Source organism: Calliopsis andreniformis, chromosome 4 (genome assembly GCF_051401765.1).
Source record: "Calliopsis andreniformis isolate RMS-2024a chromosome 4, iyCalAndr_principal, whole genome shotgun sequence".
NCBI lineage: Eukaryota > Metazoa > Arthropoda > Insecta > Hymenoptera > Andrenidae > Calliopsis > Calliopsis andreniformis.
Window position 1 is genome coordinate 13,571,821 of NC_135065.1, and position 14,688 is coordinate 13,586,508.

General features: G+C 45.9%; 1 protein-coding gene across 2 annotated transcripts in view; it reads left to right on the plus strand.

Moving 5' to 3' along the window:
- Window positions 1-14,688, plus strand: part of Hen1 (Hen1 methyltransferase) — a 137,377-nt gene that overhangs the window by 59,604 nt on the left and 63,085 nt on the right. The window contains exon 1 of one of the 2 annotated variants that reach the window (XM_076375890.1): window positions 1,688-1,721. The exons of the other annotated variant lie outside the window; for it this stretch is intronic. The gene's annotated coding sequence lies outside the window, so the exon portion shown is untranslated. Of the gene's footprint in view, window positions 1-1,687; window positions 1,722-14,688 lie in introns of those variants that run through there. 2 annotated transcript variants of the gene reach the window in all.

Genomic DNA, 14,688 nt, shown 5'->3' on the forward strand with positions numbered 1-14,688 from the left:
GATACCCTATCTCCGCTGCTTCCTCGATATTTTGCTTCAGCGGTGTCTCTTCTCTGTGGTTTTCGCTACTTGGTGCCTGAGGACCTTCGTGAGAATCGGGGAGGATTTCTAAAGGGGTGGGTTTATGGGTTCCTTTTGGGAAGAACGAGAGAGAAACTTTTTTGGATTTAATAGTGTTTAGAAAATTGCACAGAATAGTGTAATATTCAATTGTTGTACGTACCTTAGTTCAATGCCTATTTCTGTAGTATTTGCACGCCAGACAGATCGAAGGCCGATTATAGTTTGCACGTAGGGCGCTGTAGGAAAATTGGAGGTTGGGTTTCAATCCCGGCAACCACGTCGTTATTATGCGCCTGACTTATTGTGGAGACGTCGAACAGTTCGTCTGGGGTGTCGAGTTCAATCAAGGTGTTCCAGAATCCTCAACAGACGATCGGCCGATAACAGCCGAAATTAGGAGTCCTAATTACCCGTCTCGCTGCCAGAGAGCAGGTGTAGGGAGTAAATTAAACGGCGTGGTTTTAATGAAGCGCGTTTAAAGGAGGGGTAATTAAACCGCTTGGAGAGACGACTACCGTACCTTTCTACCGAGCTACCATACAACTTTTGTTCACCATTTCTAGTCCCTTCTTCAACGTAAAATAAGGTTGAGTCGAGTTGACTCTTCCGTATTTAACCTTCTACTTTGCCCTACTCTCGATCTCATTACCGTATCGCGGGACTCAAATATTAGCTTTTCATCCTAAAACCCGGCTGAAATTAAACCTTGGTTCCTCCTTTTATTAAAAATCAGGGAACCTTACCAAAACTCCCCAGGATCCAACCACTAGCCCCTCTATCGTCAATCCTTTCAATCCCCTTTGAAACCCAATTGAAAACTCCTCCCCTTTGGAAGCATCTCACCCTCAAAATTGCTCCCGCCGCCGAGTCACCCACTTTGCCTCGAACTTCTAGCGAGTAATTCCAGACACCTGCATTTACCAAGTTCCCCAGTTCTTCCCCGTCGTTCGATGCAACTTTAACGTCCCTGTCACCTTGCAAAGACGCCTCCAGACTCGCCATAGTCGAACGCGACTCGCGCAATCTCTGACAAAGTTCCTCCTATAATCTCAGGCTCTCGCTACCCCGGCTATTTGTCCCGCTATTAGAGCTCCATCGCGCGATTCTCGGAGCCAGCATCTCGTTCGAGGCAATTAACGCGAGCACGCGTAAGGCGTGAAGACGGGAGGGCGGGTTACGGCGATACATGGGGATAGCCAAACGACAATAGATTTCGGCGCAGTCGTCCGTGCTAATGACCACATGCCGGTGGTCTCTCCACGTTTCACCAGCCACTGAACGGGCTTAGAGGACTTCCCTCCTCCCAGGGGAGTCTCAGCCCCGTTACCACCCTCCGAATCATCCCTCCTCTACTTTCGAGGCTCCGATGGAACCGACCTGGGATCTTCGGGAGATTTCGTCTAAGGAAATATCGGGAGACAGGGATTTCTGGAATTTATCGGATGTTTGTGACTTGGGAATCTCGACTGGCTTCCACCTTGGTCGTCTCTTTCGGCGATTCTTCGCAGATTTCACGGGGCTCGTTGGTGGCAGAGTTGAGGCTGCTTTGGGGGATATTCGGGCCTGTGTACAAGCCTCGAAGTGTGCTCTTCAATTTGATGGGAAAGCAGATTTTCAAGGATGGCTGTTCTCCTGGGTTTCTTCGTCAAATTTCGAAGGTATTCCCTGCCTATCTACCTGTGCCCATAAATCAGTTACGCCCTCTTGTATCTCATTCAACCCCCATCTAGGTTAAAGAAAAGAAAATTCTGAAACCCTGTTCTCCCACGTCTGCCCCAAATTACAAGCTCCCAATGGGAAAACCGACAGGACCCACCCTCTCCTCGCCAGAAACCCTAACAGTAGCTGTAAATTTATCAGACGATATTTCACGCGAACATCGCGCGGTATGAAACACACGATGCGACGAAAGATTTATCCGCCTCGGGGCTGGAGAATGAAATTTCGGAGTAAATAATTCGCGTATCCTTCAAGCGGGACGTTCTTCGTAACCGAAAGCGTTTCACGGCGGCAGATAGAGAGGATAAATTCGAGCGCGTGTCGTATCGCAGCGATCCGTCGGCGTTTTTCGCGAAATTTCACAGCTTATCGTCGCTGGCTGCCAGTGATACCCTGAATCGTCTGCGAAGCGAACGGTCGCCTAAATTTTCTTGCATAAGAGCAGCTTTTCCCCTTTGGCGACGCGTGATTCCGCTTGGTCCTTCGCTTGGCGACTGCCCAAACTTATTAATTCACTCTACTTTCGGTTCGACGTTGTTTTCGACCATCCCCGGCTCCACTCACCCCCTTAATTTCCCTCCAACTTTCTAGCCCTGTAGCTTTCAGTTTCGTAGCCCAACCGTACCGGAAATGTGGCCGAACTGCGCTGTCCTCGTTTCGCCACGATAGCGACTGCGAAAGCTTCCTTCTGTCGTTGTTTCTACCCTCCTTCATGAAATTTTCGTCCTTACTGCTGATGATTGTCTGGGATACTGCGTGTTTGGTCAATTCGAGGGGTAATTTTGTAATCGAGGATGGACTAGAGGATGGTTTTGGTATTGGGAATTACAATGTAAGAGGATAAAGTGGAGACTTCTTGTGCATCTGTAAATGAATTTTGCGTATAACTTTGAGAATGTTTAAGAAGCCTGAAATATAAATTCTAGTTGGATATCAATTTGACTCCGACTCTAACAAGAATTGATCTCAAAGAATCGAATGGAAAGCCTGCACTGTGTCAACAGCAAGCCGACTGGCAAAGCGTTCGCGAGTTCTCCCGCGCTGGAGAGCAAATACCTTTATATTTATTTTCCAATTTTTCTTCACACCTTCTCTCTTCGCAGCTCCCGCGGAAGAGGAGAAAAAAGGGAAACACTCGTTAATTCAATTACCCTTAATTCGATTCCTCTCGTCGCGAGGTCGTGGAGGGCCGAGCGACGCGAGAGGAAGGAAAGAGCGATAAGAGCCGTGAGAAAATTGTTTACCGTAACGGGGACAACGTTTTTGTCCGGGCCACGATAAAAATCCGCGACGCTGGAGACAAAGTGCGACGAGCGACGCTCGGGTCCGGTTACTCCTTCCCTCGAAAGTGGCGAGAGCAGACGTGGAAAACTGGAATCGAGCACGTTGCCTGCCACCACCACCACACCCCCTCCATCCCTCCCGAGTCCCTTTCTTTCCGGGGCGAATTTGTCAGGCGTCGTAAATTCGACGCGAGGCGCCGCGGGACGACGCGTCGATTCCGTCGATTCCGTCGATTCCGTCGATTTACGGAGACCTGTTAAGTCGCTATTTATTTGTTTATGGGCCTGGGGGAGGGCGTTTCGCGGCACACCCAGAGTCGCTCGATACGTTTATTCGACGGATTGAAACGGAAGAAGACGTAAATACGCGCGATCGGTTTGCTTTTCCGGGGTATCGATTCGATGCCGCCACTTGGCGACCTTCTGTCTTCTGCCTTTTTGCTGGTAATCGGGATAAACGAGAGGGTTCCAGACTCTAAAAGGTTCAGAACTTCCAGGGCTGGTCAGCGGAAGTGGATGAGGAAAGTACTGGTCAGACACGATGTTTTCACGTACTGTTGGAGGAATTCAGGAATAGGGTTAATTGAACGAGAAAGAATTTTATTCTCTCAGTCCTAAGTGGTAGGATGAGGGTTCAGAAACTCTGACAAATTTATTATGCCCTTAACAATCGAATTTTTCCACTTAGAAACTTATGAGCAATTACTATAGGTGAGCATTGCTAAATATTACATGGGATGTATCTGTAGAATTGAGTTTTCCATTTTTCTATATTTTAATTTCCTTTCGAACACCAGAATTTTTATAGCACTCGACTTGTTAAGGGTTACGAATCAGGCAGCTACAGCAATCGAAAGCTTAAGCAAACTTTTCAAGGCCCCTTTATCAATCTCCGTATGTTATTTCCTGTATTCATCGACTCGCAGCCTCGCCAACAATATCAGTTATCTCAATGGAGATGGAAAGTTGATTGGATCCCCGCGAAGTTTTTAATTTCGCCCGAATGTTTGCTGTGCACGGTAGTTTGTTTATCGCTACTCGTTTCACCTGCGCATAGTGGTTCTTTCGTCCATCTTCGCTCATCCCCTGATTCGTTTGAAAAACGCTCGTTCGCTACAGCGTAATTATTGCGCTGATTTACAACGTGTACAGAAATATTCAATGCGCAGATACAGATATTGAAAACGGACAAATATCGAGTTTGATAAGTGTTTATGACGCGCGATAACATTCGCGACAGCACGCGGCGCGGCACTGCAATATTAAACCGCAGTCGATAAATTAATCCGCTTCGCGTTCGTCGTCGTTCACCTCCCCCGAAAAAGGTTACAAGTTAAAAACGCAACATCCCTCCTCTCCCTTGTCGCCAGCCCCTCGGCGCCTATCGTTTCGATGCGCTGCATTATTTGTTTTTACCCTCGTTCGAACGAATTTAATCAAAACGCCGAGTACGCTGGCCCAATATCGCTGAATATTCACGATCCCTCGAGCAATATTGTTTCGCGTGAAGCTCGTTAAAAAAATGATCATAGGAAAAAGTTGCCGCCGCTGATGAAGCCACAGATCCACGTAGTTAGCGCTGATTTAAATGATGCTCTGGACAGGGGATGGGACATATAGCTTAGAAAAGGAAAGTGGCTCTGTTAACGTTCTTTATATTTCGTGGTGGGTTATGGATTTTTTCAGCTAGACACAGCAGGGTCGTGATAAAAGCTCCCTCGATCCAGCCCGAAGGTACTTAAGGTCGATTCTCTTCCGTCAGCAGGACGGCCAGAAACGTCGGCGTCGCTCGTAAACGGGCCTCGACGCGAACATTTTCTTGGCCGACCCGTCAACGACCCCTAATGGCACTCGTAATTCCGATATTCGCTTCTAGACCTTCCTAGTCTCGTCAATAAACGGCCTGAGGAGGACCCTAAAACGGATATATTCCGCAGAAACGATCTTTGTACACCTCTTGGCGAAGGGACCCATGAAATTTCTTCGAGAAATTAAATATCGTAAGGTTTTTACTGTTATCATTCTTATCGAAGCACGGCTCGCTCGTAAGTTCCACGTTAATCTGGAAATTCAGTATCTCCATCTCTTCGAAAGGTATCCTGCAGCGTTGTGAATTTCCTACATAGGTAGCACTACTCAGAAATACAGAAAATTTGGATATTTGCTAATTTGGTATTCTTCGCTGAAAATGAACACGGAACGAGTGTTAGGTCGATGTAACCTCGAGAATCCCCAGCAGCGTCCAAGATGAAAGTTGAGGGCAAAAACCACGGGAACGCAACTTCCGCGAACTTGGCGCGATGTTTAAGCCAAGATAACGCGAGCAGAGTTTCCTCGAGCCAAGAATTAAGAGTCTCGAACAGCGAAATTTTCGTTTGCCCTGGCGAAAACTGTGCTCTTTCAAACTTTAATCTACCCCTTTTTTTCTCGCGCGTTGTTCGCGGACAGAGGAGTTATAGCGCCGCTGAGATTTGGAAATAACTCGATTGTAAGTCACCGGGACGTATATGGAAACTGAACCGAGCAAATTGCCCTTTAAACGACTCTCTAATTACGCTTCTTGCCACGGTATAATCATTACTTTCGAACCAGGAACTTCCACGGCGGGAGAGTTTAAAACTTTTCGACTTATCAATAAACTTCCACGGTTACCGCATACTTTTATCGAGCCAACGACGACAATTCCCTTCCACCCCTCGCAGCAGACTGACTCGGCGGATTCATTAAAAATGTCAATTAGTTTCCGAACGGATTCACCGGGAACGTGTAATAAGAAGTTTCCTTCCTTTCGAGTTCCATCGATTCCATTGGCAAGTGTCTCGGTCACTCCATCGTTTAAGAGAGGCAAACTAAGTTTTTGAAGGAGAGAGTGGTCGAGGAACGGAAGCGTTGAAAGCTCTCGTCGATATTGGAAACGTGCGTCCGAGAAAATGTGTGGAAGCACATTTGTTTATTCGGCTTTTGCTTAAACGTTCTTCCCTGAAATGCAATAAAGCTGGTGAAGCAGATGAAGAGGCTTGTGAAGTTGGTGGGGCGAAAAGAAAATTACCAATTAAAATTGCAAGGATAGAAGGGAGATTGTGCTGGAAACGAAATTGTATATACATGTATCTGGAAACCAATACTAGAAGCTCGTGAACGCCTTCTAGAGGCATTGCTCTCATGTTATTCAAATTCTGGGATAAATCAAAATCTTCGATACAGGGGCTGGCGCGCCTACATGACCTGCTTTTGTTGCACCCGAGAATCCGCTGAAAAATCGTCTGACACAGGTAACCCTCTGTGTATGGAGGGGGCATAATCCAAATCGGGGGTCATAAAACGAACCGAGACTTCGTGCGTCGTGTACTCGCATTGTGCGCTTCGCTACCGACACAGAAGGATGAGACCATTTCAATTTTTTCATCAGTCGACGTTTATCCTGGGATCTACTCATTTCCTGAAGCTTCGAATTATAGCAAGGAGAACAGTGAAACTATTTGGAATATTTTAATATATTAATGCTGAATTTTGAAAATTTTTGGGTACTTAGGCTTTGACCTTTGGCCCTGACCCTTCACACGTGATCTCTCATTTCTTTAAATTGGTTTTGAATGCATATTTCTAACTTCAGAAATTGTTACAGTGATCTTTGGAGACTTCTAGCTTCTTGAGTTCTTGAATACTAGGGTTTTGACCTGCGACCCTGACCTTTGACATTTAAACTTCAACTCTCCTTAATTAGACATTGAAATCCAAAGTTCGAAATGATACTTCCCGACTTGGAATCTTCAAAGTTGAAACGTGAGGTCCCAAAATTCTTCACCTTTGATCGCATAAATAGGTGCTCTTTGTTTACAAATCGTGATTCTCCATTCCATTTGCATTTAATATGAGCGACTGTGGTGGGTTATCATCGCAAAGAGAGAGGTGCAGTTATTACCCGAGCCGTTACGATGTTTAGCTTTAATACGCGTAATTTTCATAGCACAGGTTCCACAGAGCAGAACGAGATCGTGCAAACCGATTTACCGTGATTAACATTAGCCAGTATTTCGCGAATGTTTCGATCAAGTGACGCTCGAATTCATCGCGGCAAAGCAGCGATTTTATCCAACTGAATGTCTGATCGTATAACGTTAGGCGAATTGTGCTCGAGTTGGTTACCGAACATTTGCGCCTCATTCGCAGGCGTAATCAATTTTCAATTCGCCGAAACTCCATTCGACGCGTACCAGAAACATTTCCATGGGCAGAGTCCATCGAGGTGACGTCGTCGATAAAACGCCGGAGAATCGAAGACATTATTCGAGCCGATATTCCTCGAGAACTGTATCTTTTCCTCGATTGGAAGTTACATCCATACGGCGCAAGTTTTCCGCGCTATTACCGCGAACGTTCCCTGGGAAATTTCATATCTGCGGCACAGTTTGTCTCTGATCGCTTTTATTTTCCATTTCCACCGGCCCGGAACCGATATTCGCGGTTGCCCCACGGAACTTCCCGTTAAAAATGGCCCAGAATCCCATAGGTGACGCCAGCAAATGGCATTCCGGCTCGCCGCGGTGATTATTTTCGCTGACTGTTGCGGTTAGCCCCGCGAACACGACTCGCATTAAACGCTCTCGCCTTCGACCCGTCCACGCAACCCTGTTCCATGGTGTCCGCCAGCTTTTAGCTCTCCATTTCGCGTTTTAACCGCCTCTCTGGCCGAACGACCCGAGAACGGAGCACATTTTAGCATAAAATAGGGAAAAAATGTCATACGCGCCTTCGTTGCTTAGATTTTTTAGCAACCACACGAATTGGCAAGTAAAAACTTTGCATTTGGGAGATTATTATAGGGGTCTATAATGTTTCTGCTTACTCCGAAAAAGTTCCGAAAAATTGTTCGGTGAACCTCAAAATGTACCCTTCTTCCCTTTTCTCAGTTCCTAGCATCGCAAACACGCCCCCAAAATCAGCTCATAATTAAGAATCACGTGGCGCATGAGGGCTTCGTGTCCCATTAGCTAAGGCCAGTCAAATTCGAGGACGGTTTCTGAGCGTCGCTGGAAAGTTGTCGGACGGGGGCGTGTACGTGCCTCGCGTGGGGAACCAGCCCCGTGGTAAATTATGTGACGTTGTCCCGCGAAGTGTGAACCCTTGACAGATTCGTAATTCACGAGCGGACATGGTCCCGGTGGCACTAGCTACAGTCAGCGTTTCGCCTGCACGTTCGCGAAAAGGCGCTCGACATGGCTCGTTCGGGATTGTAACATTTGCATATTAACGATACAGATCCTTGACGCGCGGATATTCGGGCGAGGAAGACGCGTGCAACCAGATAATGGCATTATCCGCTGGTGTAATTACGAATAGCGGGGCAGCCGTGTTCGATGGGAATTGAATTTATCCGAATACCGTCGACGCGCGTTTCACTGGGATTGAGTTCGTCGTAACCGTGTCGTTGCGGGCCAGCGCGACCGAATCTCTGCCCGAAATGGGGCTTACGTACGGAAGAATTTCACTCGATCGAAATCCAATCACCTGTGTTTGAATATGCTCTGGGGTTCGTGTAATTGCATTGTCCTATTGTCGTATGAGAACCAGATCGTGACGGTTTCGAGATTCTCAGAGAGAAAAGGACGAGCATTGGGGGATTTGTGGGTCGAGGTGTAGAGTTCAATTGGGCTGAGATTAGGGGACGTTTGAGGGTGTCGATCGTGGCCTTTAGAAACAGTTCATTTTACTGGGTTTTGTTATTTCGAAGATTTGCTGTGTTCCTTTTGAGGTTCTTCGATCGAAAGTTGAAGAACGGACAAACGTGATAGGTTGAAACGGAGGAGTCTCGCTGGGTTCTTAATCGGAAACCGAAACTCATTGAAACTTTCAATTGAATCGGGCCACTAGTTTCGGATTTAAGCCGCCGAATGGCCGATACTCCCTTCGCGATAATATACGTTATAGGGTCGAAGAAATTAATGTCGAACAGAATCCATTATAGTTCCGCAAAATTTCAATTTCACAGGGAATAAACCACCTTAACTGGCTGATTAAACCTTCGCGACAATTTTCTATCGGAGATCTCCTGCTTCAGAGCTACAAGGCGCTGATTACAGTTTCCTTCCACAGTGTTGAAACTCATTCTACTTATTTCAATCCCCGACTACACGTTCCTCCAGTAGAATAACCCAACACCCCCTCGCGACCAGGTTAACACTCACTCCCTGAAAATGGTACCCGTAGCGCGACCAGTTCCGCTGAAACACGCAAACCCGAAACTGGTAAAGGAAGCAGCAGCAGCGAATCCCCTCGAATTCGTCCGAAAGCTGTCCAGAAATCGCGTTCCCGCGTGATTTACATGTTTGCGGCGTTGTTCTGGGCCAGAGGATCGCTCGCGGAGCTTGCGGCGTCGAGCGAGCTTCTCTCGCTTCGGTGTTTTCTTAGAAGGTTTACACCATCGACCCAAGACTGGCCAGTTGTTTACAGAGGTCGAAACGGCGGGCTGCGTGCATCCCTCGCTCGCGCTCGCTCGCGCTCGCTCGCGCCCCCGTCGAGTTTGCACAGTGGTCGGCGGGTTTGTTCGTGGCCTCCCGCGCTCGCCTCCGGGAAGATTCATCGGGCAAAGTGCATTTTTAATACCTGGAGAGGGTTCCAGGCTCCCTTATTTATTTACGACGCTGCCCTCGCCCGCCCATCCCCTCTGCGAGCGCAGGTTTAATGTAACGAACGGAACGGAAAGAATCGGGGACCGTGGCGCGAGCCGAGGCTATTGGGCCGAAAGCGATTTCTTTGGGGGGGGACTTTGTCCGTCGGGGCAGATTTACGGCGTCAGTCGATTGTCGTCGGTCGTGGAAGGAAGGTCGAAAGGTGCAAGCGTGCGATTTTGCGAAAAAAACTGTTTTCTTTCGTCCCTGTGATTAAGCAAGTGCTTCGTCAGCTTATTAAACTACAGATTTATCTGTGCGATGAGGAGTCACGTGTAATAAAGCTAGAAATAACTTTGTTATATAGCAGTGCTTTAGGACATAATGTACACTTAGAGTAAATTAGTGGTATTAGTATACTTCACATTTTGAATGGTCAAAGATAGCAAATATTGAAGCCACCGTGGACTGAAGTGCTTGTGATGTCTTCAGTGATTTAGTCTACTGATTGTTTGAACATGAACTGAGTTAACATAGTGTGATTCTTGTGTGGCTGATAGAAGCATGTGTAGCGAGGTTCTACGGACACAAAGGAGAGATAATATTAGGTGAGCAATAGTTTACTGTTGATCTAGAGTCTACTATCATGCAATTTAAAATTATTGTCGTGTTTTACGGTCAAACATTCTCTGTTAGCTACTGTATAATAGAACTCCCGTTCAGCTGAACCAAAAATCGATGACCCCTTTCAAGTTTTCATGGCGTGATATACAACTCACACATCATTGACTTAGAGATTTAATGCCAAATCGTATCTTCGATCAGCCAAAATTACACTCTCGTAAATTCCCCTCGAACCCTACAACAAAATATCGGCATAGAAATCGCGGAGATATATGGAAGCAGAAGCAGAATATTCGAAAGATTAATTTCCCGATTATTTGGGAGTTGTGAAGCAGTTTCGTAGCATGAAAGGCGGCTTTATTTCGAAAATGTCCGTGGCGCGCATTGTACAAGAAAGTGTAATAACGGTGAAAGCTCGCAAGCTTCCGAAGGAAGGCGAGCAGCTCGCTGGATGATCGATGACCGTCAAGGAAACAGAAACAAACGCGTGTTTGCGAACGGCGCGCCGCGGCGGTCGTCCCTTGCGCTGCTCCGCGCAAAGGAATCCGCAAACACAACGCGCGCCGTCTGCATTGTGCAAACAGAGAGGATCCTCACTCGGCAACCGTGTCTCTCATTAGCAACTTGTAAATTACATGCGTAATTACGCGTTTCTTCCTTTCCTCCAGTGCTCTCTGGGGACACTTCCCTGGAATGCGCATTTAAAAATGTATAATATTTAGCCAGCAGCCGAGCGATCCTCGAATGGAGAGACTGAAGGAAAGAGTTACATATTGAATCGTTCATATTGCATCCTGCTATGAATCGCTGACTCGAGTAATTACACTCTCTCCTCAGCACAAGCTTGTTGGCGTGTTCTATGCAACTTGTAATTGTTTCAAGCTCTATGACACTTCTTACTTTTTACACAATGCCGATTCATTAACTCAAACTCATTAGTATAGGAATAGGTCTCAAAAATGACCCTTACTATAAAAAGTATTCGATAATAGGTATCAGAAATTCTAAGAGGCGAGATTTAGTTTGAGGCTTTGAGTCCGACATTCGAATTCTTGAAGAATGTCTGTGTCTGACTTGACTCATTCTACTTCCGCAGTTACTAATTTACCTACAACAAACTATCAACTTTGTGCTGCTGTAACTTCCTAAAAAAAAATCGCATGGAGGTGACCCTAGTCTCATTCTAAAGTGCAAAGCCTCTACTTTAACGCCCCTGAGGTGAACTTGTTAGAAAAAATTTCTTGACTTCACGTCCCGCCGAGAAAGAGAGGGCGGTTTTAGGCCGAAAGTTTTCCAAATTCACTCGTCTGTCAGGAACTTGATAAATTTTTTTCGGGACTTTTTCTTAAGAGATATTGAATTCTGAACCCTTCCCTTTCGAACGAGACCACGGCGAGCACTCCGCGATTTTTTTTCGCCGAAATATCGCGCTCTAACTGAAAAGTGAGCCTCCAATCTTGAAATCAGGTAGTGTTCCAGGGACCTACAAAGTTGTCAATCTTTGAGCTTCTGTAACATCGTCAAAAAAAATCGCAGGTAGGTGAGCCTGGTCTCATTCTAAAGTACAAAGCCTCCACTTTGAGGCTCTTGAGTTGAAATTGTTCGAAAAAAATTCCTGACTCCATGACCGGCAAAGAAAGAGAGGGTCGTTCTTCCTCAAAAGTCTTCCAAATTCAGTCGTCTGTCAGCCACTTGATAAATTTTCTTTGGGACCATTTCTGGAAGAGGATTAAAGTCTGAACCCTCCCCTTTCGAACGAGACTATGGCGAGCCATCTGCGATTTTTTTTCGTCGAGATATCGCGCTCTGAATGAAAAGTAAGCCTCCAGCCTCGGAATCAGGTAGTGTTCCAGGGCCCGAAAAAGTAGTCAATATTTGAGGGGCTGTAACTCCGTCAAAAAAAATCACAGGGAAGTCAGCTTGGTCTTATTCTAAAGTACAAAGTCTCTACCTTAACGCCCTTGAGGTGAACTTGTTCGAAAAAATTTTTTGACTTCACGTTCCGCCGAGAAAGAGAGTACGGTTTTTCGCCAAAAGTTTTCCAAATTCACTCGTCTGTCAGGAACTTGATAAATTTTTTTCGGGACTTTTTCTTCAGGGAGGTTGAAATGTGAACCCTCCACTTTCAAACGAGACCTTGGCGAGCTCTCTGCGATTTTTTTTCGCAGATCTATCGCGCTACGAATGAAAAGTGAGCCTCCACCCTCGGCATTACGCAGTGATCCAGAGCTCGAAAAAGTAGTCAATTTTTGAGTTGCTGTAGCTCAGCCAAAAAAAATCGCAGGGAAGTCAGCTTGGTCTCATTCTAAAGTCCAAAGCTGCTGCTATAACATCCCGGAGTTGAACTTGTTCGGAAAAATTTCTTGACTTCACGTTCCACCGAAAAAGAGAGGGTAGTTTTTTGCCAAAAGTTTTTCAACTGCAGTCGTCTGTCAGGAACGTGATCAATTTTTTTGGAGACTTTTTTGGGGAGATAATTGAGGCTTGGACCCTTCCCTTTCGTACGAGACTTTGGCGAGCCCTCTGCGATTTTTTTTCGTCGAGATATCACGCTCTGACTGAAAAATGAGCCTTCAGTCTCGGAATCACCTACTGCTCCAGAACCGGAAAAAGTAGTCAATCTTTGAACTGCTGTAACTTCGTCAAAAAGAATTGCAAGAAGGTGAGCCTAATTGCATACTAAAGAACAGAGCTTATATTTGTAGGTCCTTTGACTACTTTTTATCGAAACATTTTTTGTACTTTGCTGAGGGTCGGAAAAGCGAAGACAGTTTTTTCCGCTGGACTAGAATCTTCAATTTGAACCGACGATAATTGTAATGTTCAAAAAATTGGTTAAAGGTCAGAGTTTACGAAGCGTATGTCTCAAGTCCGATAATGAAAGGGGTACGAGGTAGGGGAAGGAAAGTAAGGAAATGTTTGGAATGGAAAATTGAGTTCCATTCGCCTAGGTCTCGACGGCAAACTATCGGGGACGCGGAGAGCTTTGAAAGAGTTAGAGAATCCAGAGTTACGTGATGCCCCGGGAAAGTTGGTCGGTACAACGTTGCTGGGTGGATATTCGCGATAAAACGTCGAAAGTTAACGAGTGGTTGGCTCCTATGTCTCGATGGCAGCCCTCCATTACCTCGGTGTATTAGGTAAACGTCACTTCAGTCAGGGGCATTTCGCTTATTTCGCGATATAACACAGCAGGAAATTGAGGAAACGCGCCATGAGCATGGCTGCCCTTCCTGTGCATCGTCTGAGCGCCAGGTCGATCGATCGATGGCGAAAGTTTTAGATTCATTTCGCCCGGGAATACAGACAGTGTCCGCTCTTCGTCCCTGAGCAAAAACTCGATGCAGCGATTCTCGACCGTGAAAGAAGCTATGCAAATATGCTGGCGGGTGGAAACTTTTGCGTTATAGGAAGACGATTGCTGCGACTTGTTTTCTCGATATTGCATGCGGGATTCTGAGGCGTTTATAGGACAGGGAGTACTCGAGAATTTGCGTTTGTCGTTTCAGTCCGCCACGACCACCTTTCACGTTTCTCTGATTACGACCGAGGCGGAATCATTTAATAAACGCAATGTCTCTGTAATCCGTGCAGTCTTGGCCTACAGTCGCGCGTGGGCTCTCAAGGCGATTCCCTTATCGCAGAAAAGTGGTGCACATGGGCTGGTTAACAAGTCGAAGCTGGAATTGCCTTAACCGGAAGGTCTCTATGTGAAACACCGTGCAGTGATGTATTAGCACATTCTATTTGCGTTGCAAATGTTTACGAGTGAAATGTTTGTCGCATGCTTCCGTGAAAAGTTAGAAAAATAACGTTTTTCAAACAGCACCTGCGTTGACACAGCCCGAAGGCTACCTTTATCGAAAATACCAGGATAGTCGGCGTGTGTTTTTATTCGGTTACAGAAGCACACCAACTGGGCCTGAATTAAATAATCAAGCTAGTAGAATGTATGTTCCATAAATAAAACCAAGGGAACAAGTATTTTATTTTGGTAGCTGTTACGGATAACAGGTTGTTAACTTTTTGTCGGTTTCGGAATTTAAACGATATGGGTCGCATAATCGTTGTTGCAAAATATAAATTCATCTCGCCTGACTATTTTTTTACTGATTTCTCATATTGATTCTATTCAGCAATGAATATTGGCTACACATGTATTATTTGCGCTTGAAAATAAATTTGAAATTGCTATGAGAATGCATAGGAGTAGCCCTCATGATATTTTGACACGATGAGGCCAGGGAGTATGAAATGATAATGAATTTGAGGTCGATATTGCTATCCTATTCACACATTTCAGTACTGAAATTTCCTGATTTTGTTCCCCTGTTCCCATGTCCCATGGCCCATATTTCATTTCCTCGTGCCGAGGTCCCACAGACCATGGA